Here is a 27,893-nt window from a genome sequence, read left to right as displayed (position 1 = left end):
CACTTTGCTTCTAGCTGAGTCAACATCAGTGTTCCAGTCCAGACCAGGAATGACTTTTGAAATTATTCTCTGATTCTCACTTATGGTACTTTAGTTCACACTGTGGACTGGCCGCAGCACTTGTGCATGTACACACACACACAATGACCTTCAGGTGAATCTATCCCAAAAGATGAGGACCAGGTGCGCACCTGATGCTCTCCAACTGCTAATGAACTCTCTGCACACATGTCCAGACTAGTGTTAGTCCAGAGTAAACCTTCTCAAACACCTACTGTGTGACTTCTGGCTCTTCTGCATCAGCTATTTTTCTCTGGAATCTGCTCTTCCTGGCCTACAACTTGCTGAGAGCTCCTAAAACTTTTCTTTGAGGAGCTGAATTATTCACTGAGTAGCTAGCTAGGAGTATTATGTGGAAGCCAATGGTAAAGGCATTTCCTTGAAGAGAGGCTCTGCTCTCTGACTGGAGGTAACTTTTCATATGGATGACACAGTAGGAACCATGAACCTCCTCGATAATAGAAAACAAACAGGATTTCCCAGCACTGGCATCCACAGGCCACTTGCCTGAAATGCTGTTTGGGAAACATATCCTGGGACTATAAGAAAACCAAATCTCTAAGCAGATATCGCGTTAGGGCCATATTTCCTGCAGTCACAAGCTACACAGTTAGACTCTCCTGCATCTTCCCTGGCTGTCCCACGTGTCCCCTGCGTAGGTTTTGGGGCACATACATCCCCAGTGCACTGGGCAGGCAGTTTCAGCACCCAGTTGAGGTTTATGAATTCTACTCCTGGAAGCAGCTAGCTAAAATTTAAGTGCAGCAATGTTCAGCACAACTACTTTCACACTCACTAGTGGATCTGGGACGATGTGATAGGTCTGGGGTCAGAGCCAAAACTTGGAGTGGAACTTAGGCATTTCTTTTGCAGTTTTACTATCTAAATTACGTTCTCAGATACACAAATCACAGCCCAGGGTGAGTGCAACAGGCAGACATTTCCTTTCTTTCATCGGCAACAACAACAACAAAAAAAGGTAATTTGAAAAATTAGACTGGAATTTGATTGTACCAGTTGTTAATTGGCACCACAACGACAGCCTTCGAGTCACTGCTAATTTGAGTCAATAAAAGATTGCCTATGCCAGCAAAGGAGTACAGATTGTGATAGTTATTCTTGACACACTCTTAGTAATATATAGCCTCCAAGGAGACTTTTGAATAAAAGCCATTTAACCTTCTTCAGTTGTAAATTATGGGCTAGGAATTTCATTACATGTTCATCTGTAAGGCTACAAACAGCGGAGTGACTTACTCCCTGCAACGGGACTACGAGAGTAATTAAGGTAATATGTTAATGTATGGTCCTTAGAGGATTTTCCTGACTGAGGAAAAAAGTAAAAAAGTAAAAAAAGTTCAAAAAGTAAAAAAATTGCTCATGGGAAAAGGAGTTATTGACAGATTTTCTTCACACCCCTAGCCAGACAACACATCTGTTCAAACGAGACTTTGTGAATGTGATATTATCTGAACAGCAAGTCTGGTCCAAAAGCTACCATTAACTCTTTTTATCTCTTTCTGCCTTTTCTACAGAAATAATCAGCTCTAAAAGATATTCCTTGGGAAGGAATATGTGCAAATAGATTATGGTTTTTTAAATGCCAAACAGAGTTTTATTAACATCAGTAAAATCAACATGGGCATAGGTAGGGATTGCTCATTAAAAGGTGGGAATCTCCATATTCTCCTCTTCCAAGAACTGAGAAATTTTAAAAACAAACCTATCTCTTATTCATCTTTTCTCCCTGGTGACAAGTTGATATTGGACACCTTATGTAAGAGCTTTGCAGACACTTCCTGAAAGAAGAGTGAGAAAATATATCTCATCTGAAAATGGATTTGGAGATCCAGCTCACTTGGAATAAGGGTTACAGTTCTGAGACAAGCTTAAACTGTCACATTCATCCAACATTTTTTTTCTTTTCTTTGTTTTTTGGGGTTTTTCTATGCCTCCTTTTGCTCCAGAACAGCAAGCTGTTGATTATTTGCTTTTTGTAAATGGCTCATTATATTAGTAGAGAAGTCATGCATTGTCTACCTCTGAAATATTTCAGCCTTTAGGATTTTTCTCCTTTAATGAAGTGGCTCTTGAAGCTATTTCTTAGAAGAACATTTGCTTCATGGAAAAAAATCTGAACATTTACACATTATTTCATACACATGGCATCTTTGTCATGTTAGGATTGAAAACACTCCCCCACAACTACTGATGAGAGTTCTCAGCTTTTTAAATGCTGTTCATTTATTCACCTTTTATGCTAAGGAAGGAATGTCATATAACAATAAAATTAAGCTGCTTAGAGGAAATGTGCAGTAATCTATCCTCACTCAAGATAGCTAATGAAAACTGGGATTCATCAAATTCTGCTGATATAAGAGACTAACTGCATCCAGACTGCACTTTTCTAACATTCTGGCAACAGATAAATATATATTCTCTCTTTTAATTAGAAAATCTGTCTCAGTTTGATTTTGTGAGGCATAAGCATGGACAAAATGAAGCAGCATGCTGCATGTACTGACTTACAAGTTCACTAAACAGAAAGGATGCTACCAAGGTCATTTTAGTTGGCAATTAAGGCATCTGTGCTACAACCCACTCAAATGTGGGATCTCTAACCAAACGCTTTCTTACAAGGAAAAAACAATCTGACCTCTCTTGCTCTGCTGGTCACTAAACAAACAATGCCCAAGAAAGAGAGGAATGTACTTCAAGGAGGTTTCAACAATGTAGGCATGAAGTCAACCTGCTGCAAAAGAGGGTGACAACAGTGAAGATAACAACTGTACTGAAGTTGAAAGGCTTGAAAGGGGGCAATAAAGCCATCATTTGGAAATGCAGAGAATGGACTTACCTACTACCACAGCCTGCATTGTAGTCAGTGATGGAAGAGAAAGTAGCAGTTAGATCACCCCACAGAAAAAAGAAAAAAAAAAAAAAAAAAAAAAAAAAAAGGGAAGCAGAGGATTTGTGCAAAAGTGTTTGGCTATTTAAACTGCAATTGTTTAGTGGGCACAGTGTTGCTGCCCCTCCACTTCTGCCCACTCCATTCCTTTTTCTGTCTGTCAGGGAAAAATATTGGAATCAGAAGTAGGTTGTTCATCCTCTGGCTCTACTTTCTCTTTTTCTGCTTCTCTGCATTTATCTGCCCCTCCCTTCCTCTTCTGCTCCTGTAGGTTTTATTTCTTGGCTCTATCTATAATACATCAAGTTTATTTTTCATTAAACTCTACTGAAAAGGCAGGATATCTGTATTGTTCAGGCTCAGGTGGGGATGAAGGAGTAAGTGATGTTGGAGAACATCTGCTAAAGAACTTGATCATTTCTATTCTAGATTTTATTGTTAGGAACAGTAAAAGAGAATCTCTTTTTACACTTAATGAAAATAAAAAATAAATAAAAAGGAAGTCAGAGGCATATTACACTTTAAATTTGCAGCAAGTAGACTAGGAAAAAGAAACATTTAAGCAAATTATGAAAAACAAACAAAAATGGGTTTTGCTCTTCTGCCATCCATAGCAAATCAAGCCCCGCTCTTTTTTGTGCTTATAGATCCTAGAAGAAAAACCTACTTTTATTAACATATAAGTTATTATACAAAAATAATTGACCAAATGACCATCAGAGCTTGTACTCTTCCTTCACAGAATCACAGACAGAATCACAGAATCCTAGGGGTTGGAGGGGACCTCGAAAGATCACCTAGTCCACCCCCCCTGCCAGAGCAGGGTCACCCAGAGCACATCACACAGGAACGTGTTCAGGCAGGTTTTGAATGTCTCCAGTGAAGGAGACTCCACAACCTCTCTGGGCAGCCTGTTCCAGTGCTCTGTCACTCTCACAGTAAAAAAAGTTTTTCCTGATATTCACATTGAACCTCCTATGCTCCAGTTCGCATCCACTACCCCTTGTCCCATCACTGGTCATCACTGAGAAAAGCCTAACTCCATCTTCCTGACACTCACCCCTTACATATTTGTAAACATTGATGAGGTTACCCCTCAGTCTCCTTTTCTCCAAGCTAAAGAGACCCAGCTCCCTCAGCCTTTCCTCATAAGGGAGATGTTCCACTCCCTTCATCATCTTAGTAGCTCTGCACTGGACTCTTTCAAGCAGTTCCCTGTCCTTCTTGAACTGAGGGGCCCAGAACTGGACACAATACTCCAGATGTGGCCTCACCAATGCAGAATAGAGGGGGAGGAGAACCTCTCTTGACCTACTAACCACACCCTTTCTAATGCACCCCAGGATGCCATTGGCCTTCTTGGCCACAAGGACACATTGCTGGCTCGTGGTCATCCTCCTGTCTATCAGGACCCCCAGGTCTCTTTCACCTACACTACTCTCCAGCAGGTCAGCCCCCAACCTGTACTGGGACATGGTGTTGTTCTTCCCCAAATGTAAAACTCTGCACTTCCCCTTGTTGAACTTCATCATGTTTCTCCCCGCCCAACTCTCCAGCCTATCTAAGTCTCTCTGAATGGCAGCACAGCCTTCTGGTGTGTCAGCCACTCCTCCCAGCTTAGTGTCATCAGCAAACTTGCTGAGGGTACATTCTATACCCTCATCCAGGTCGTTGATGAAGATGTTGAACAACACCGGTCCCAGTACCGACCTCTGAGGGACTCCACTAGTCACACACCTCCAACCAGATTCTGCCCCATTGACTACAACTCTCTGATTTCTTCCTTTCAACCAGTTCTTGATCCAACTCACTACCTGACCACCAAACCCATACTTGATCAACTTATCTACAAGCTGAGATGCCTTTTCTCTTTCCTGTCCATTGATCCCCTTCATGAAGAAAATGTTCAGCTTCATGTTCATCTACTTCTAATGATCTTTAGGAAAAGGTATGCTAAGGAACATAAGAGATTTGTGTATGCTTATTCTCATAAAAAATGTATACAATTTTAACTACACTAAAGCAATACTTATCCTATGCTGTTATCCTGATGTGAAAGCATTTCTCTATAAATACATCTTTGTCCCCTACAGAAAAGCAGTAACAACAATATAAGGCATTCCTAAACTGGTAAAATTTGAAATAGCACTGGTTTAGCTGTATTGGCAAAAAAAACCCCAACAACCCAACAAACAAATAAACCTGTAACAGACCAACAGCACTAATCCATATGCAAACTTCTTTGAAATTCTTCTAAACAAATATATATACTTTGGTAATCACTACAACATGTCATATTAGCACAGGAAACAAGCAAATATACTGCTTGCTGAACTATGTAAAGATTTATTTACATATACTTTCTTCACAGCTACACACAGAGAACATAAATATATTTGCAAAACAGAAGGAAGCAAATGTAGGGAATACTAGTCAGGATATTTAAATGTGTATCTGAAGTTTTGGGGCTTTTTTAATTGTTTCAATCAACTATAGATAATGATCTAATATTCACAAGGTAAGCCACCGTCTGGGCTGCTGTCTCCTTTGAGCAATAAGTGGGTTTTTTAATTCACATATGAGATTACTTTTCTATGTTTTCAACATTGAAAAGTTGCAAATCTCATTTCTAATACTATAACACTAATTTCAAGTGGCTCTTGCGAGAAGACGAGGCTTCTAAACCTGTACAGAAAATATTTTAAATACTTGATTACAAATAACATTTTCTCCATTTTCCTCTTTACTAATGTATGTTTTGTGTAGTGATAGAACAATCTCATAAACACTATGGCTTTATGCCACATGCTAAAAGAGTGCATGTGCTCTTTCATGATACTTGAGCACTGCACCTGTAGGCTTTTGGAAAGCAAACCACCAAACCAAAACATTTCATCTGGGGTGAGAAAACTCATATCCTAGCAGATGGAAGGGAGCAACAATGCTGGCCTCAGTGGAAATGGAAATCAGTTTTCAAATCTAGATTCCTAAAAAATAGCTTGGTAAAAATTTTAACCACCCTCAAACAGAGAATTTCCTTCTTGTCCCATCTTTTTTGTCATCCAAAATCATCCAGGTACCATCGCACATTTCAACTATCTGGTCAATTTATTTCTATACTACTCCTGCAAAAGTCTTAACATAAACAGAGTATAAACCAAAAAAGAAATCTTGTAGACACCGTAATACGAGTTGTTTACAGAAATACAGTTAGAGTATCTTACAGAAGAAAAAAACCCAAAATCTTCTAAAAGAACTGCGAAGAATTCAAGGTATTTCTCAGCCCCTCGTGCAGTTCTGGAGCTATAACCCCACAGTCTGACAAGGGCTCCTAAGAACATCCTAGATTCCAAACTCTGGTTAAGTTCTCAATTTCATTTGGTATTAATCCCTGAAAATGATATGACAACACTTAACCATAGTGCATTCATGTAGAGAGAATTAAACATTTTGAATTTACAATTCAAATTTTGAATTACAGATTTGAAGATATGTCAGCACTGTACTTCTGCTCTAGAAGTCATACCAAAGTCAGAAAAGGGCATTTTCTCTTTCCTGTGTCAAGGTTGGGTTCACACAAATGCTAAGCTTAGGAAGAAGAAAAGATCATTAAAGAATGTTGTGACAAGGTACATGCTATAATACTGTATTTGAGCTTTCTCTTGATAAATGGGAAGTTCCTGATGCAAGGCCAGAAAACAAGATCTGAAACTGTTTTTCAGCTCAGTCAGGCTTCTTTCTGATTTTCTGACAGCTAGAATTTTTTCTTTGCCTTTTTTCTGCCACTGCCTCTCTCTGTCTCATGAGAAAATCAGACTTGATACTTCTGCTGTTTCCAAATTATTTTTTTAAAGTGCTTTGTAAAGAGGGTAGTTTCTGCTTAGCACATCTTCTCACATGTATTTCACCAAGTGTATTTTCATTACATGAGCTATAAAACTATGGGCCAAACTGTCTGTCACGATCCGTGACCTATTATATCTCCTTATTGGAGTGTATTAACTTATCAGGATTTGCTGAGAGATCCACACGTGGGTATCGCCTCACACAGAGGACACAGGAACTTAGCAGTTCTGGAGCTATAACCCCACAGTCTGACAAGGGCTCCTAAGAACATCCTAGATTCCAAACTCTGGTTAAGTTCTCAATTTCATTTGGTATTAATCCCTGAAAATGATATGACAACACTTAACCATAGTGCATTCATGTAGAGAGAATTAAACATTTTGAATTTACAATTCAAATTTTGAATTACAGATTTGAAGATATGTCAGCACTGTACTTCTGCTCTAGAAGTCATACCAAAGTCAGAAAAGGGCATTTTCTCTTTCCTGTGTCAAGGTTGGGTTCACACAAATGCTAAGCTTAGGAAGAAGAAAAGATCATTAAAGAATGTTGTGACAAGGTACATGCTATAATACTGTATTTGAGCTTTCTCTTGATAAATGGGAAGTTCCTGATGCAAGGCCAGAAAACAAGATCTGAAACTGTTTTTCAGCTCAGTCAGGCTTCTTTCTGATTTTCTGACAGCTAGAATTTTTTCTTTGCCTTTTTTCTGCCACTGCCTCTCTCTGTCTCATGAGAAAATCAGACTTGATACTTCTGCTGTTTCCAAATTATTTTTTTAAAGTGCTTTGTAAAGAGGGTAGTTTCTGCTTAGCACATCTTCTCACATGTATTTCACCAAGTGTATTTTCATTACATGAGCTATAAAACTATGGGCCAAACTGTCTTTTAAGAGAATCTTTGACACCAAAGCTTGTTAACCAATCCATTGAGGCATAAGAAGTGGAATGTTACCTAAAGTACTATTTCTGAAACTGCAAAATACCTCCCAGTTGGCTGATCATACAGGTGACTGTTGTTCCACCTGTACAACTGTTACGTGCTACAGAAACTGGAAAAATGTGAAGTCACATTCCTGAAGTAGAATATATGAAAAAAAAGCTTAATTCTTTCCTCTCCTTACTGAAAGAGAATTTGAAAATTTTAGGTTAATTCAAAACCAGACACAGTTTGGTTCTAGTTCTTTAAAAATCTTTGAGAAGAGCTACAGCATTTCATTTTGGCAATATCATATAAATATGGTTTCTACTTTTACTTTAGCATTGAGCTCTTTGCCAAGTTTAATCTGAGTTGACATAGTACTAATTCCTCTAATAGCAGCAATTTTAGGAGGTAAATCTACCATTTCTATGTACCTCATATTTTAATATTCCATTTCCATGTCAGCAATAGACACCTTGGCCTAAAAGTTAGTTGACTACTCTATCTACTCTATCAGTAACTCTGAAGCAGAGGTAAATGGTCACTGGGAAGCAGGACTAAGGAAAGCTGCACACTCAAGCCTGGCTCTTTTTCTCTGAGACAGAGTACAGTTCCAATATAACTTACAAGCTTGATGAGGGAATTACAAGATAAGATGTTATGGCCTGAGTTATACAGATGAAACACAATTGTACCAGTTCCCTGGAGTGCTTCCATCTTAAAGTTTCTGTTAATTGAGTCTTCTACAAAGAGCAATGCCATAACAAATGAAAATTAAGGTTTTCCATGCTAGGGAAATATTCTGGAAGATAGGAAAGTGACTTATCATTTCACTAGCTAGTGGAAGGCAAGTACTAAAAAGTATTAATTTTTAAACTACACAGCAACATACTGACAAATATGAAAACCTTTTGGCTGGTAGGAAGCAATACATTGTCTTTCTGGAATATAACAACACTAGACATACACATCAAAACAATTCAGTCAAACTACACCATCATGCTAAGTTGAATACTTAAAATAAAATGTACAGTAATTCAGGGAGATAAAATCATTAGAGTAGATTTATAAAAAAACACAATGAGATGAATGCATTCATAAGGCATGTGGTAAAGTGTTTATTTATTTATATTTGTGGCTTCACAATAATAATCACTGATGACATCAGTTGCAAATAATGTCAGCAGAAGTGTTTACAGCCACTCTGGATGCTTAGGAGAAAAATTAAGTTGCTTTTTGGCACTGACAGAGTACTACACACATTCTTGTTGAATGCCGTTTAAAGAACCAGCATTCAAACATGGTGGTCAGATTTAGAACAGAAAGCTTCTCTGCAGTTAAGTGCATGCGAGTGCCACAAACTACACGGCTACATCTGTAATGACTGCCATTAAATCCCACCATCAGTTACCCCTCCACAGCATTTATCTGTTTACTTTAGGGCAATTCGCCATAAAACATAGCCATTAAAAACAACTATGTCTACTGTTAGGACAAGGATGTCCCATTATGTACTTCAAAAGCTAAGCATCTACACATTCACAATTTTCATTACAATAGCTGTTCAAGATCTATGTTACTGTTCTCTTTCTCCAGAATCAGTGAAAGGCAGCACTGTCTTAGCTAGATAATGTGCTATTTAGGCCTTGAACGTTTTGTGGAGATATTTTACTTTGACTTGAATTAAAACATTTAATTTCACTGTTTGGTGTTTAACTATGGGTTTTGAGAGAATCTTCCTTGGAAAGAAGTTGAATTTATATCATTCTACTTCTCATTGTATGTTACAAAGTTGCTGGCAGGAAGGCCAAGACAATTTCATAAGTCAGTAGCTGATAATATGAGTGCTGTGCTTCCTCAAGTGTTGTGAGTGGGAAAAGCTATTTAGAATGTTGACCACGAGGTGGCAGGAAAAGTTAACTAAAGCTTCATTGGTCCCTTCGTTTCAAGTTGTAATGAAGGAGCAGGAACTGTTTCCACTAATTAATAAACCTATTATGAGCTGCAGAATACAAGAATTACCAGAATAAAAGGTTATAAAGTCTGGACCACACATGGGTTACTAAAAAATAGAAAAAAAACTCTAGCTGAACACGTGCGTTTGGATCTAACATCTTAGTGTGGTGTGTAATATAAGCAGTTATAAACACACTCAATTTGTAAGGAAATCCAATCTGCAACAGCATTCCAGCACTGTAATTAATATCTAGAGTCCAATCTCAGTTTTATTCCAACTTCATTTTGTAAAATGTAATTTTGCAGTATTCAATTTATCAGAAAGGCAAAAATGTAAAGGAACTCAGTGGTTTAAAAAATAAAGAAATAAATAAAAATAAAAATTGGTGACCTAGCTTAAAACCATCCATCACTGATGTTCAGTTTGTAACTGGAACATTGGAATACCAAGTGTTTTCCTTGGGAAATCTCATTACTGCTTTCATATTTATCCATATTGCAGCAAGAGAGCACAAGCCACAACACTAGATCTTGTACAGAAAAAGTCGGTCCTTAATTTGAGTTAAAAATAAAACGAATGAGTAATGAAAAAAATCAGCCTCTGCCCATATTTCCTAGAATTGGTGCTTTGTTCATCCTCTTTTAATTATTTCAAACCCTATTTGTCACTCAGTACATTTTCCCTTTCTTTCACAACCACTATGGACAGGAAAAAGGATCAGTCTCTCGGGAATTACATACTGGTTAGGCAACAACCATTAATTAAAACAAATCAAAGTTTTCTGGCTTGTAGCAATTACTAAATAGTATTCACTTAATTTTGGTTCAGTACAAGGCAAAAGACATTTAGAAAAATTATTCAAATTTAGCCAAAATATGACCCTTGAGAAAGAATATACAGAAAAATGTTTTTCATAAGTTGTTGATTCATGTAAATGAACAGCCTGGATGAGAATGCCTAATACCATTCTTATTCAGGTTTATAAGTGATATTTTGTTGCTGTGTTTGTTTGTTAGTTTACAGAAGCACAACTACCACAGTATGCAAGTTGCATTTGAAGAAGAGGCATGAGGTAACCAACTTCTCTTTTGTTATATGCAGCACAGCTACCCCTTAACATGCAGTGATCGGTTTAGGAAGCAAAAAAACTTAACAGTTATCATGCTTCTATGATTACAGATTAAACTGTGCTACAGGCAACTTGGGATAGTGTTCTGCTGCAGATTTATGGTTGCTCTGCTAGTAGGAAAACTTCTTAGATGCCGGTGTCTTACTAACTAGGAACTTTCAAAGTTAAATGGCAGTGCTTAGTACAATGGCGAATCAGCCTCAGGACTTTTCAACAATAAAAGTGACTGCAGAAAGTCAGCTTTGTCCATAAAACAACAGAATGTGAGCAGACAAAATGCAACTTCAACAACATCAAGGCAATATTGGTCACAACAGCAATGAAATCAGACTTCATCTAATTTAATATTGACACTTCACAGTTCAGGAGAAAAGACCTGCTGGGTCATGGTAATCATATATGCATACATAAGCCTAACCAAAGCAGAGCACCTGGACATCTTCTCAGTTTCTCAGCCCTGTGACTGTTTACCAGCCACAGAGAAAACTCAGTGCTGAGCATATGTGAAAGCAAAAAAATCAATCAATCAGAGGCAGGGAGCCAGGGATGGTGGCAAGTCTCACATACAGAGCACAAGATGTGACTGTTTTCTTTCCTAGCCCACCCCCATATTCAGATCATCAGATGCTCACCAGGATTTTATTACATCATTTGTACTTTGCTCCTAATCACATGGATTTAATTCTCCCATTAGCACTACATGGAAGTGTGCTGCTACAAAACATTGGAAGTGCCAGATTTGCAGTTATGGAGCAATGAACAACAATGTGTTTACCATTTACTGATTACTTTTGATGCTAACCAAAGAACAAACCCATTACTTCTTATACGTAAATGCAACGATCTTGAGTTTTTTCCTGTCATGCATTTACTGAGGATCCTTAGGACAGTGAGAGGTCATCCTCACCCTATACTGCTTTGCTCTCCTAGGGACACCAATGGGCTAAATTCAGTTCCAAAGCAAAGGAAGGTAATGGAATATTCAACTTATTTTTTCAAAACCAGAATGAAAATACTGTCTTTTCAGGGTTTTCTTCACTTGCATCAGAACTGAGTACTGAAGTGTAAACTGTCTTGCTTTGCCATTCAGTTTAAAAGCATGCAATTTTACTACTCCACCACTGCAGAGAGGCAATAAATCAGCCTGTGTCCAGCAGAGGGGTGATGGCCTCATCTGAAGTTCCCCTGGATTCTGCATTCATTAGCAACCTCTCTGCAGGTGCTCCTTGGAAAAGTACAGGACAAATCATATTAACCCCATGTAATTTCCCTCTCTGATAAGGTAAAAAGCCTTGGGACCAAGAGAGAAATAGACTGTATTTTGTTGTTAGACTATGGTGGTATTCTGAAACACATTCTTTCTAGGAAGGAGAACTGTTTGGCAAATTCAAACTTGTGTATTAAAAAAAAAACAAAAACAAAACACAAAACAACACCAAAAAATCCACAAAAAAAAACCAAAACAAACAAAAAACCCTAATACCCAAATGCCACCACTTAAAGGAGTTATCAGTTGGGTTTTTTTTCTAAATCAAAGGGAGAGGGAGAGGGTTGTGTAGGAAATTGTTTTGGAATTGGTACCATTATGAGTTTTCTATAGAAATCTGAATGCAGTGGGACAGTGTCCCTAGTCAGTTTGGAAATGGAACTACCCTGGCAAGAACTTCAAATGCAAAAAGATAAGCAGCACTAAGAAGCAGCCTGAGAGAGAAAATAATAATAATAATAAAAAATAGCTTCAAGATACCATGCAAAACTTCCTTCGGATGACATGCACAGGTATGTATGTGTTTGGGCAGGGGTAAGCAAGTGCACAAAAGAGGATGGGAAACTGGTCAGGAAGCAAATTGCTGAAGATGATCTGGACTAAAGTGGACTACTTAACAAATCAAAACAATGCCAAAACCAAACAAAAACGAATTCTAGGGTATGTAAACAGGAAGTCCAGTAGTCTCTTACAGTAATCCTTCCATTTTATTCTGAACTGATAAAGCCTGTGTTAGAATATGCAGTTTTCAGTATAACACTTTAAAATAATCAAGGTATCATAAAGGTCTGACAATTATCGTGGGTACAGAATACATGATTTATGAAGAAAGATTGTCCCATTTCCTTACTTCTCCCCTTATGAGCACCTAATTACATCTTCAGATACAGAAGGGTTTTAGCAGTGTTATCTTGTCATACTGAGGCATTCTGGGACTAAGGAATTAGAAAATTATGGATTCTTTAAGCTAGGTCAGAAACGCATTAGACACATAAAACAATCTAGGTAAGGGTCTGTTACAAACTTTCCCCATAACTAAATACGAACTTCAGAGATGATGATTAAAATTTGATTATTAAAAGACATTAGCTTCCTCTATGTAGAACAGAGACTGAATAAAAGTAATGAAATGTGTAGAAGCGCTGGAATGTAACAGTAAGTTATCTTTCAACATTCACTCAGACAACAATGGTTAAGGTTAAGATAGCATTATCTTAGACATAATTTTTAAAGATAGCATGGACCTCAGAGAAAAACTGATTATAAAAATGATCCTGAACAGGGCTACCACAATATTGTAACATGAGAGATCTGCAAATCTAGATTATTATTTCAAAAAGACAAATCAAGAAAGTCAGGGAATTCACCTGGACTGAAAAATCAAACATCTGAATTGGAATTTAACCAAGGCAGAGATAGTACACACTGAGATCGGGGGCATCAGTGATGTTGCCACATCCTCATATGAAGATAGTAGCAGATCAAACATAATCCTTTTCTCTTTCTGGAGGTAAGATAGTTGAAATAAGGACATAGTCAGAAAGATTGGCAAAGGGACTAATCACTAGAGAGAGCTTCATGTTGTTGGTCATCGAGCGTGGGAACAGCACAAGCATTGCTAGATGTTGAGTAAGAATTTCTGAAACAAATTAATAGAAATAACAAATGTTTAAATAGGCATACACTGGAAAAAAAATCATAAAAGGATAATAACTTGCAGAAAAATTGTAAAGCAGGTGAAGAACTAGAAAGGGGAAAAATGAGAATGGCATTAACTGACAGGGAAACTACTGGCATAGAGAAAAGTTATGAATTAAATGCCAAAAACATGGGTGGTAAATATTTAATTAAAGCTGTGGCATAAAAATGCAACAATATACTCAATCAATGGTGTGGATGAAAACCCATGAATCAAAATAGACTGAGAAGAAAGAAGATGCAGTTGCCTTACAGAATAGTGAATCCACCAGTGATTTAAAAGCAAAAATGTGATATATCAGGCTAAATTTTCCAAGGAAATTGCAAAGTACAAAACACTTGTAAGCAATTCACTGAAGATACAAGGCACTTGACCCGTAAGTAATTTAATCCAAAACAAAACACAGCTCTAAATCACTCAGGCCACTAGTATGACAATCAGAAAATCTGTAGAAGAGAGTGATTCACTAGGCCTACTAAGATAAAATTGTTGTATCCTGATGAAGTAGAAGACTTGTTAAGCTAAGGGACAACACCACCCATTGAACTTAGGTAGATGGTCATCAAATTTTGACCAGAAATTTGAAAAATGTCAAACAGAAACAAAAGCAGGTTCTGCAGCAGATAGTTATAAAAAGCAGACAGGAGGAGAAGACTTAGTAGTATAGTTCAGAAAAGACATACATTACATGAATCCTTACGGCATCAAAAACTGGACCTCTTTATGTAGATGATCATTTGGGGTACACACTCCAGACTGAAATAAGAACCTATGCTTTTTTGTACTAATAGCAGCCAGTATAGTCATGAAAGGTTGTCTGAATGAATACAAGTTTATAGGTTATTTTTGGTCTGGAAGTTGGGTCTTCTGGTCAGAGTTGTTTTTCTTCTCCATCTTAAATATGATTCACTTATTGCTAACATGTGCCGTGCCTGAGTAGCAGGAGGAAACTGTTCTGCCTCTGAAGCACAGGATAAAAAAAAAAAATACAGCTGGCTTGTGTATACACTTGGAAAAAAAAAATGGTCTTGCTGTTTTTACTCCTTTAGAAGTGTTGGGCAGCTTGTACTATTAATGCCATATCATTCTTTGAAGGCAGATTCTGATATCTGTGCCAGGAGAAGAAACAACTTTCATCTTTTAAAGGAATTAGTTGCTGGTGCAAGAGGTCATTACAGCATTTTACTGTGAATCATGTGCTGGATAATAAAGCCAATAATCTAACAAGACTTTGCATCCCACTATTGCCCTGGGACTCTGAAGAATGCACACTGGAAAAATCAAATGCGAATTGTCTGTGACTGCAGTCCACACAATTCCCATTGCTAAAAGAAAACAATCAGTGAAATTCCAGAGATGGACAGAAATGCTTATCACATTAGTGACAGTTATGTACAGAAAGAAACTGACAGGATAGTACGATTATACTTCTTTTAAATTCAGGTTTTTTATATAACTGGATATGACCAAAAGTATGTACATAACATTATCTCGATAGCCTGCGAAGTCACAATGGAGCTGTCTTGGACCGTAGGAACTGTATGTTGGAAGGCTTACCTATTTATCCAAACATTCAACTACACATCATCACATTCAATATAGGGTCTGACCTCTATTCCAAAATTCTGAGTTATCTTCACATGATTCAAATGATAGGACCCAGCAGAAGAGAGAGTCAAGCCAGGACTGAAGTAAAATATATTTGTGAGGTACAAGGTCAATTGTTAGTAACTTCATATTTGGGAGGCTGCATAACTAAAATGTCAGAATGAAGAAGTCATCCAAAAAATAAGTAGTGAACCTGACTTTTTTAAAAAAGCAAATGGACTAACAACACCCACCCCCTCACACCTCCATCTTTGTGTTTTCTTTGTGTTCTGCCCATACAGACCTAAACACTTGGTGAAGTCAGCAAGGCTGATTAAACACAGGAACAGGTTGCCTAGAGATATGAAGCCATTTCTAACACTGAGGATATTCACAACCCACCTGGTCAAGACCCTAAGTGATCTGAGTTCATCTCAAAGTTAGACACAGACAAGTCAACAGGAAGCCAAGAGCCATGCCCAGGATACTACTAGGGTCACTCACTGCTGACATTTGAGGGCACACCAGGGAGGCACCCTGCTCTGCTATGTGACAGAACACAGCTAGTAAGCACAAGAACTGCCTTCCTTGACTTCACCAGGAGTTCTGGCTTCTCTTGCCCACATCTCTGTAAATTAACCTCTGTTTGTGCCTTTATCATAGGTGCCTAGAATCCCTTAATCCAAAGTGTTAAGCAGATGGCTAAACCCACCAAGTCTGCCTCACAAAAATCTCAGAAATGTAGCCATGAAATGCTCTAGGAGAATCCTGGATAGGAGTCAGAGGTGAGGTCAGCCTATCTTTCTCCTGATTACGACCAGTTGTATCAAAAGTCAACCTATACTATGTCACTTGGCATTTTTTCTAGAGTACAAGTACTACAAAAATGCTTTGCTTGTGAGCCATTAGAAACTGGATTACCACAGAATAGGAGCACCAGTTGATCTTCCTCTGTGGTTAAAAAAACCCTAATTTTTAATTTGAATACAACCTCTGCTTCTCTTTTCTAAATTACTTTTTAAAGTTGAAAATATTTCCTCTGTTTCAGCCATTATTCTTTACTTACAAGAAAAATTATCACATTACTAAATATTTTACCAAATCATGGCACACTTAAAAAAAATTCTTGGCAGTTCATTTGGAATTTTTAAAAAACCTACATCCCAGGTAGCAGTAATTTCTGAAGTCAAGGCCCAAGCTGATATATTTGGAGTTTCCATACATCAGAGAATCCTGTTACAAAATACTTACACAAAGGTTACTGGTTTAATGACACATGCACGATATCACAGGCAGAGATATTTCCATACTGTATTTGAACATAGCTACCAAAAGCAGTTTCAGTTAAATAGGACCTGATATACCTAAATGGACAAAAGTCAGTTTAGAGAGGTCCCACAATAAAATCAAGATTTACTTATATAGCTATATATGTAAATACATGCATGTAAAAAGCCACATAAAACAGGATACCTCCTCATACTCATGAGACTCCAATCTGTCACCTGTGAGCAAGAGTTTTCTCATGGTTAATTCTGGAGATTACACAGAAAGGTTAGCAATATAATCTCCATTTGCCATAGGCTTTTTGGAAATCTTCATAGGCAGTGTCAATGAAGTTTTCTGAGAACTGTAATTTTAGCAACCATTTTTTGCAGTTATTCCATTTCCCAAACTCTGTCTTTCATCTCTTAGTTCACAAGAGCCGTGTGAGCAGTGCCTCAAATGTTGCTTCAAAAACACTGGAATAGCAGGAAAAGGCCATCTCTTCCCAAACAAACCCATGCAATGCTGCAAGCTTGGGGCAGAGTGTCTGGAAAGACACCCAACAGAAAGGGACCAGGGGGTTCTGATTGATAAGTGGCTGAATATGAGCCAGCAGTGTGCCCAGGTGGCCAAGAAAGTGAATAGCATGCTGGCCTGTATTAGAAATAGTGTGGCCAGCAGGACCAGGGAGGTGATTGTCCCCCTGTACTCAGCATTGGGGAGGCCACACCTTGAATACTGTGTCCAGTTTTGGGCATCTCACTACAAGAAAAACATCAAGGTGCTGGAGCATGTCCAAAGAAGGGCAGCAAAGCTGGTAACGGGCCTTGAGAACAAGTCTTATGAGAAGCAGCTGAGGGAACTGAGGCATTTAATCAGAAGAAAAGGATGCTGAGGGGACACCTCATCACCCTCTGCAACGACCTGTAAGGATGTTGTAAAGAGGTAGGCACTGGTCTCTTCTCACAAGTAACTGGTAATAGAACAAGAGGAAATGGCCTCAAGCTGCAGCAAGGGAGGTTTAGACTAGACATTAAGAAGAACTTTTTCACTGAAAGGGTTGTAAAGCATGCTGCCCAGGGAGGTGGTTGAGTCACCATCCCTGGATGTGTTTAATAGTTGTCTAGATCCTGTTTAGGGATATGGCTTAGTGCTGGACTTGGTAGAGTAGGGTTAATGGTTGGACTTGATGATCTTAAAGGTCTTTTCCAACCTAAGTGATTTTGTGGGATTCTGTGAAACCAAAGGTAGAGAGCAAGAATGTACATTCCTTCTAACTCAGACAAGCACCCTGAAGGACAAAGGAGTTCTGTTCTATTCAAGATCAGAAGATAAACCAGCACATCTGGCTCTTACAGTATTTTCCTAGTGTTACAGTCCAAATGAGCACTGAGCACTGGGGCACACTGTCACCCCAGAGAATACAGTGTCCTGGATTTGCAAGTTTGTTGTGTTTCTTTTCTCATAACAGTAAACTTTGTTTTAATGGAGTGGGTAAGATCTCAAAATAAATTATTTTTTGAAGTCTGCTGCATAAATTATGATGCACTGATCTTCATTCCCTTATGTTTCTGTCCAGGTAGCCAAATAGATGATTAAACAGTGATTCTAACCCACAGCATACTTTATCTTGAGGAAAACTAAATCTGAAAAACGGAATTCTTCCTTATAAGGAATTATAAATCCACAGCCAGCTCTCATAGCTTCATCCTCTTTGCAAGCACCATTCTTGCAATGGGGCAAAGTACTGAGACACAGCTTGTCCTAGGCAGTACATCACAAGTTTTGTTGACTGATATTTCCATCACTTCTCTCTTTGATGCAGATGCCTCACTGAGTAACATTTAAATTTTGTTTAGAACTATGGCAACCTTGGCAGCTGCCAGGAAGCAGCTTTGGTTGACAACTCAAAAGAGTGAATCTCAGGCAAAACAATTACTGGTAACTGTTCTTTTCTAGGGAGACAGACTTTCTGGCAAATTGCACAACTAAGACAGGGAATTCAGACAAGGAGAAATCTAGCATGCTTTGCCCAGAGGAAGGAATGCAGGTTTTTATAGTGTGGAAGGAGGAATTCTTTTGGTCTCTCACTGTAGCTCCAAATACCAAAGCTGTCTGTGACAAGGGTCTGCCCTGAAGGTGCTCCGTAGTGTCACGGTAGGCACCATCCCACCTGGGCAGTTCAGGGTCTCAAACCTTCCTAAATTATCCACAGAAGAAGCACCACTGAAGCTTTCCTGTGAATGCATCAGCCTTGCGATGGACAGACTTGTTTCCCAAGCCCAGTGCTGTTCACCCAAACACACCAGCTCACTGGTTTGGGTGATGCACCCCTCCACTCTCCTGCAGAGAAATATCTGCAGTACTCTGCAAAAGGCCCCCTGCCAAAAAGGTAAAATTCAACCTTCAGGGTTCTGTTTTTAAGGCACAACCTATTGAAGCCCATCACAATTCCCTCCCAGACAGCAGCTTAGAGTAAGTTCTACCATAACATGCTCTAAACTCCCTTAGACTCCTACACAGTGTCTTTCTAACAACCTCACTCTCTCCTCTCAGTCCATAATATTAAACAGACTTTCTAGGCACCGGCTTCTCATTCTCCCAGTGCTGCCAGGCAGCACCGGCCACACCTAGGAAAACTACTTCAGTCATTGGCAGCACAGTGGCAACTGAAAAGTGAAATCCGTCCAAAGAATTTGCTTAAATCATGCTTGGAGAGAGGCTGGAATTGGTTGCGAATTGCTGAGCTTAAGCCCAGGCTTTCCTTATTTCCCCATGCTTGATTTGCAACTTGCTTTTTTGGTCTTACATTCCCCTCCTCACATCTCTATATATACATTAGCAATTGGCAGCTTTTACTAGTAGCAAACACTGAGAGTCAGTGGCCATTTGTGAGCACCCTCCCCTGCACAATGTGTAACCACATAGACTTGCTGAAGATACATAAATCTTATATATATATATATATTTTAATCTGATTGTTGCCTTTTGAAATATTTCAAACCCCTAGTATTTTTATTGGTGTGTTTTATTAGATACCTATTAAATAGATGTTCTACATCTACTCTCTATCAGCAGTTTACAAGTACAGCCCAACTTACAGGCAAGTTTAAACAAGCTGTAAGGAAAAACAATTAAGAAGATTCTGTCCCCAAGGAGTTTGCAGCCTAATTCTTATACAAACAGTGTTGGTTTATTTCTAGCCAAGAGTCAGATATCTAATGTTGTTTAATAAGATTTGCACACACAGAGAAACTTTTTGCTGACAAAATACTAATTCAAACTACCCTTCTTAAACAAGGGGGAATTTTATTTCCCTTCTTATATTTTTAATTTAATGGTTTGCATAATTTTGCTTCCATAATATCCAGTAACAGCTAATACTATTATTTGCTTTCCATTTGTTTCTGCTTCCTGCTGTTGAATGAACAATCAGTGTTTACAGATTAGCAGCAGTTGTAAAGTGTCCTGACTTTCTCTTCCATTTCAAAGCTATGTGTGAGAAGCACATTATATTGGTTCCTCTGGCATTTTTGGAGTAGCTTAGGCATTCACAGTGCAAACCACTGTTATTCATACTGTTATAATTCCTCTGCAGTTAAGTCATTACTAGCAATCAGAGCAGGCTTGTAGTACAATTCCTTATTTGGGAATGTCATGTGAGATGCCCAGAGCAATATGAAAAAATAAAGGCCAACTTGTCTGGCTGTGGAGGGATTTATAGCAGGCCCACTGGCAGAGATCTGCTGGGAAGTATTAAGAGCTCCTGCTTAGCTGATCATATAAACACCCAAGCCAGCAGGTGCATTACATTTGTACTCTATCTTTTTCCTTCAGGTGCAGTATTAAAAATCCTGTCATCACAGCATGTTTATAGAAACTTGAATTATAATGGTCTTTTCCTGCAGATGGTTGAGCTGAAGTTTTTCTTTAGGTAAATGTGAGATTCATTTAAAATCACTTCAATATTTTTGTTCTGATTTTTAACAATGGCAATATTGCTCAGAAAAATTCTACTTCAGACAGCATTTTCTTTTAGTAAGAAAGAAGCTTTTCTTATAGTAGAAATATCTGATTATCAGTTACTAAAAACAACATCTGAGGGTGTTTATTTTCAAACAGCTGGACTCAAACCACACTCCCTCCTTTCAAAAACACAGACATCTCAACCAAATGTGAAAATCTGGAAAAATAGCTTTAAACTGGACACAAAGCCATAACTTTTATTATTAGTAATGATCCATTTTTTAAATGTAAAGAACATTTTATTAGATTAAAATGTGATCTATTTAGTAGATCATACCCCAGGGAAAGCCAAAACTGAAGTTAATGAATGAAGTTATATCTGAAGTTAGGAACAACTTGTTACATCTTATTTTATATGGGAAAAACCCACCCACTCTATGGTTAATGCAACCACCTTCTTGGATTGTCAAAGAATTATAGTCAGGAAATGGATAAATTAATGTTTTATTTGTAACTTTAACTTAACTCTCCATCTCAAGTGCTTTAATACCCAGACTTTATTTGCACAACCACATTCTTTCCTGCTTTCCATAGCAGCTCTATGTGATACATAACTATTTTCTACTGTAATGCTTGATGAGTCATTACTGTAGAAGAAACAGAGCATGTTTGCGAGCATGTGTATTTAACGGCATTATAATCAAGTCAAGAAAATCCTTTCTTCCTGTAATCTCCTTTTATGGAATTCAGGACAACAAAGCAGAACAAAAGTGTGATTCCATAGGTACAGTGCCATATTCGCTGACGAAGACTTGAATTCAGTCTAAAATCCAGCCTATTAAACAGCTGGTGTCCTGTTGTAACCTGAGCTAAGGCACTTCAGCTGAAGTTTTACAACATGGATGATTCCTTTTTGCTTTTCAACCAATGCCAGTATTACTAAGAAAAGGTCAACTTCAGAAAATAGCTACTTCTTATCAAGAACTTTCTTTTGTAATAGAAAAAGACCCACCTAATAAATATGATTTGCTTTAGGTTGCCACCACCACTCTTGCCCTCATCCTGGCTATTTTTTGAACTCTCTACATTGCCAGAAAATTAATCAGCAAGCAAGAATAATAGGTTTCTGTCTCTTTAGAGAGGAGAACCACCCACACTCATCAGAGTGGCAGATGAATGGCAGTGTCAGCCCAAGAGAAGTAGGGAGGTGACCTTTTGGCAAATGCAAGGTACCAGTTGACCAACTTTGATATCCCATTCTGACTCTTTAAGCCTCATATCACTCCCTGTCAACATAAGGATGACAGCATTCATTACTTTGTGAGAATGTACCAAGGGTAAAGTTGTCAAGGGTTACAAGGTACTCATTACAAATACAAGAGCTTTATATAAGCAGCAGGTAAACCTGTTTACTGCAGTGGATAATATGTCTCATTCTGCAGACAGAGAGTTTGTACATAAGTGTCTTAAAATGGAAACTCATTTATTTGGTAAAATACTCTGTTGTGTCATAGTTGGTATTCTATGCAGTTTTGCTAGGAAGATCCAGAAGAGTTAACATTCATGATAAGGGAAACGCTTGCACATGAAGTGCTGCTCCAGGTTTTTGTAAATTTTCAGAGAAGATGAGCACCTCTGACTAAAGAATTTGGTGCTAGGAAAATCTGTATCAAACCATATGCATTGTGCTGGAGACCTCCTCACCTAGCACCACCTTAAGTATATCCTCCCTCCTCCCCACAAAAGTCATCCTGGTATTTTAGCATTTGCGGTGCAGCAAAGCAGACACTCTCCTGCTCTGTAACCTCATATGTTACACTGATTGTTCTCATCCGTGATCTGCTCACCAGCTGCTCCTGGTGAAGGAGGGACTTGGGGAGGAAGCACAGGGCTTTGCAACATGTCTGGGGCCAGGGCTGCACCAAGCCCTGGCCTTCTTTGTGTTGAGTGAGACTCCCTAGTCCATTGCATCTGGAAGTGCCCCCAGTGTGCTCTAGTACCTGCGGTACCAGTTGCAGAGGGACAAAATAGCCAAGAGCTCTGCAAAAACTGCAGCAAACCAGACAGAAATAACCCAATACATGCCAGTGTCAGTGATAGGCTGAGCAGTGATTTTGATGACAGTAGGAGCCCCGCACATGGTGATTACTAGCTGCCAACAGAATCCTGGACTTGCAAATGCTCTAATACTCTAGCCTGAGGGATTACAGAGAAATTGAGTGGGAAAACCAGACTGATTAGTGTTTATGAGTTTGAGAAGCTTCTCTGTAAGAGCTGATCCCCCTTACCCAAGCCATTCACTGGTGTGACCATAGTGTTGGCTGACCCCAGCCTGTTCCTCTCTCACAGACCTTGTATGACAAGTCAGCCCAATAAGGTTTAGTGACCTGGTAGGCATGCTGGACCTTTAATCAGCTGTCTCAATATTGTGTCTACTAGAAATTGTAGGAGCTGATCTGTGACTATCAGACCTGATCTTTTTTCTTGGTAGACAGGGACCTGGAGGTGGCAATCTATAGCCAGTTGCATATGAGCCAGCAGTGTAACCAGACGACCAAGAAGGCCAACAGCATCTTCACCTGTATCAGAAATGGTGTGGACAGCAGAACTAGAGAAGTTATCGTCCCCATGTGCTAGTCACTGATCATGATAAGGGAAACGCTTGCACATGAAGTGCTGCTCCAGGTTTTTGTAAATTTTCAGAGAAGATGAGCACCTCTGACTAAAGAATTTGGTGCTAGGAAAATCTGTATCAAACCATATGCATTGTGCTGGAGACCTCCTCACCTAGCACCACCTTAAGTATATCCTCCCTCCTCCCCACAAAAGTCATCCTGGTATTTTAGCATTTGCGGTGCAGCAAAGCAGACACTCTCCTGCTCTGTAACCTCATATGTTACACTGATTGTTCTCATCCGTGATCTGCTCACCAGCTGCTCCTGGTGAAGGAGGGACTTGGGGAGGAAGCACAGGGCTTTGCAACATGTCTGGGGCCAGGGCTGCACCAAGCCCTGGCCTTCTTTGTGTTGAGTGAGACTCCCTAGTCCATTGCATCTGGAAGTGCCCCCAGTGTGCTCTAGTACCTGCGGTACCAGTTGCAGAGGGACAAAATAGCCAAGAGCTCTGCAAAAACTGCAGCAAACCAGACAGAAATAACCCAATACATGCCAGTGTCAGTGATAGGCTGAGCAGTGATTTTGATGACAGTAGGAGCCCCGCACATGGTGATTACTAGCTGCCAACAGAATCCTGGACTTGCAAATGCTCTAATACTCTAGCCTGAGGGATTACAGAGAAATTGAGTGGGAAAACCAGACTGATTAGTGTTTATGAGTTTGAGAAGCTTCTCTGTAAGAGCTGATCCCCCTTACCCAAGCCATTCACTGGTGTGACCATAGTGTTGGCTGACCCCAGCCTGTTCCTCTCTCACAGACCTTGTATGACAAGTCAGCCCAATAAGGTTTAGTGACCTGGTAGGCATGCTGGACCTTTAATCAGCTGTCTCAATATTGTGTCTACTAGAAATTGTAGGAGCTGATCTGTGACTATCAGACCTGATCTTTTTTCTTGGTAGACAGGGACCTGGAGGTGGCAATCTATAGCCAGTTGCATATGAGCCAGCAGTGTAACCAGACGACCAAGAAGGCCAACAGCATCTTCACCTGTATCAGAAATGGTGTGGACAGCAGAACTAGAGAAGTTATCGTCCCCATGTGCTAGTCACTGATGAGGCTGCACCTCTAGTACTGTGTTCAGTTTGGGGGCCCCTCACTATATAAAGGACATTGAGGTGCTGGAGTGTGTCCAAAGAAGGGCAACAAAGTTTTTGAAGGGTCTAGAGTACAAGTCCTATTGAGAAGCAGCCAAGAGAACTGGGGTGGTTTAGCCTGGAGAAAAGGAGGCTGAAGGGAGACCTTGTCACTCTCTACAACTACCTGAAAGGGGGTTGTAATGAGGTGGGGGTTGGTCCCTTATCCCTAGTAACAAGAGATAGAACAAGAGAAAATGGGCTCAAGTTGTGCTAGGGAAGCTTTAGGTTGGATAATAGGAAAAAATTCTTCACCAGAAGTGTTGTCAGGCACTGGAACAGGCTGCCCTGGGAGGTGGTTGAGTCAACATGCCTGGAGGAATTTAAAAGACATGTAGACAGATGTGGTGCTTAGAGACATGGTTTAATGGTGGACTAGGTGGTGTTAGGTTAACAGTTTGACTTGATGATCTTAATGGTCTTTTTCAACCTAAATAATTATATGATTGTATATTGTTGGAAAGTGTAAAGATTAAGTAGAGAAGCAGAGAAGGATGTGAGGGATGTAGTGGCAGAATCTGCACAGGAAGGGTATATTTTGCAAGGCTAGGGAAAACTGAATTCAGATTGGACTAGAAGGTAAAGAAGGCCTCACTCCCCTCATGGCAAAGGGAATAGAGGATAAGACAGTAAAAGTTTTCCTGAAGGTAAAAGGGAAGAACACTATTTTTTTCCTGTTCAAGATAAATTGGTGACTGACTCCAGCCAACGGGAGTGATTCCTAGGTCTCATTGTTGGGAAGCAAGGACTAAGACTGAATGAATCAGGGACAGAACCTTTTTTACTAGTCAGTGGCTAGAATTGCCATCCTTTTGTGGACTATTTTGCTTATTGTGCTGCTTTAGGTGAGCCTTTCTCCTATGTCCAATTGTTTGAAATCATCATCACTTCACCCTGTCCCTGAAGTATATACTATACATGTTCTAAATGCTAGGTTACAGAAAATCCTCTATTTGAAATAGATTCATTTTATTATTTTTTTTATTTCATTCAATATATGAAATTTCTGCCATGAAGTGTCAACTGCTAACATTTTGACCACATAAGACTTTCCAACATTTCAAAAAGAATTTTTACTCTTTAGCAAAAGATCTGACTGCACCCTGAGGACTTTAAAGTACAGTGATAATGTTAAAATAAATTAATAATTTTAAAAGGCCTTAAAGAATATGGATATAAAGACTACCTTTACTCTGAAAAGCTTGCTTTCATCTCATAGATAAAATGAGGAAATTTAATTCCGTGAGTTGGAATGTTCTGCACTTTACTCCATAGTGCCTTTACTGGCATTTATGCAAAGCTGTACAAATGCATTGTCTCTCTACTATGCTTGTACTATCACTACCAATTAGCAGTTGTTAGGAGTCCAGCAAACTTTTAGTCACAGAGCAAATGAGCAGTGAGGGAACGGCTATACCCTGGAAGTTTTTCACAGTTCGTTTGGAGTTCAGCCTCCACAAGGCACCACAAATATTCCATACTGTGTTCTGATTCACTGAAGCTAAACCCAGCCTCTAGGCTTCATTAGTTATTTTTCAGTTTAATGGTGAAAGTAACAGACTGATGACAGTGGCTGAGTGTGGATGCTGTCCCTTAGCTGAGGTTCCTCTCCCGACCCACATTTGCCTCAGCATTGCACAACTTGGGGTCTCTTGAGGAGAAATTGCAGATCATGCCAAAGTGCAGACAGTATAATGGCAAGGTGGGGAAATACTAATTAGGTGTCAGTTTGAGAACACCAGTCTTATTTAACTGTGAGGTCAAGCTGACTGAAACCTTGTCTCCAAGCTAGATATGGACGAAATATTTTGTGAGCAACATTTTTATAAGGTCTTCTTTTTCTTCTATTTATACACAGGAAGCAGACTAAAACTCTCAGAAATGTGTTCTTAGTTGTTTGTTGAGCCATTTTTGTTTGTGACCACAGAGGCATGAGTAAGGGCTGGACTATCTGTTTTTCTTTGTGTTGTCAGTCCCCCAAACATGATCAGATCCAAAAGTTAATTCATGCTTTCTCTATCTTTTTAGACTCAGAAGAAGCAAACAGAAAGAAAGGAAAACAAACAAACAAACAAAAACCAAAACAACAAAACAAAGGCATATGTAGAGCATTTGTATCCACCCAAGACAGTAGAAGGCATTTTGATCCAAACTTTTCAGTTTGGATTGTGCATGTATGTGCAGGTTGGACTTAAAAGCACACTCTGTACCAACTGTTATGGCCCAGGAAGAAGCCTGTCAAGGCCTCTCGGTTCCTGGTGGTGTTCTTTTTTCTTTGGGCATAGCCTTGAGGGGTCTAATACTGTGCTCCTCCACCCTGACTGCAGTCTTTGAAGAACAAAATTTGTTCTGAGGGAGTTTTTTATCTCCAGCAACAGAACAATCTGCTGCAGCTACTGTGGGGGTGGGTTACTCGTTAAAGACAGCACAACTACCTCATGTAATGCAGCCCATAAAGACTGCACTAGAGAAAATATCCAATTAGAAGCCCTGTATGCCCAAACAAAGAAACATACTTCTTTGCATAATGCAAGTGACAGGGGGACTGCACAGTGCCATAAATTTGAAAAGTCAAACAAGAAGAATATTGTTTTCTTCCTCTCTTTTTAAAGACTTTCTCTCAAGGGGACAGGAAACCAGTTTAATTCCAATGATATAATACTGCCTAAACTGGCCATGGTTCAGCTCCTAGTAGTGACGGCAGTGTAATGCTATGCCTTTTCTGAGCTAAGCTTGTCTTACTTGAGCTTTGACTTCAAAGATACTGAATGTTTAAAAGGGAAACAAATGATGTAGTTTACATTTGACAAGAGTACTAATGTTCTAACTCTGAAATATAATAAATGAAAGAATCAGAGAAAGAAGAACATTCATGTTAACCTCTGAGAACCAGGTAATGGATGACTTCTCCTTCATAATGCATGAAACCTTGATACAAGTAGGAAGGGAGACTGCACCTATTAGAAACTTGTGACACCACAGGGGCTTTGAAAGATTCCTTCCTTTCAGAAGAGTGAAGAAATCCTTAAACAGTTATTTTTCTGTCTTACATCCAAATGCTACTCAATACAAAATTTAAGAAGTTATTAAATAGTATGACAGAGTACGTAGGTCTGTCATTTGAGAAATAGGACTATCTCATAGTGAGTAGTTGTTTTCCCCCATGAAATAGCAACAGCAGGAAAACTAAAGTTGTTTTACAGGCCTTGCCAACAAAAGAATTTTCATTAAGAAAAAAAAAATTTCAAACTCAATTATTGTTTCTTTTTTTTTTTCTGAACAAGTCACACGGAATAAACAAAGATTACTTGCTTAGCTTTGTCATATGGAGGTATAAGAGATCTCAACCTTGATGCATTTTCCTTGACTTTGGTTCTTTTCAATTTCAACTAATGACTATCAATTGCGTCTAGGAATTTTACTAAACCAACAAATGGCAAGGAAACATGTTTTTCTTTTTCATCTAATTATATGTTTAC

Source organism: Chaetura pelagica, unplaced genomic scaffold, assembly GCF_000747805.2.
Source record: "Chaetura pelagica isolate M959 unplaced genomic scaffold, ChaPel_1.0 scaffold39, whole genome shotgun sequence".
Classification (NCBI taxonomy): Eukaryota; Metazoa; Chordata; class Aves; order Apodiformes; family Apodidae; genus Chaetura; species Chaetura pelagica.
The sequence above is the reverse complement of the archived record's forward strand: the minus strand, read 5'-3'. Positions refer to the sequence as shown.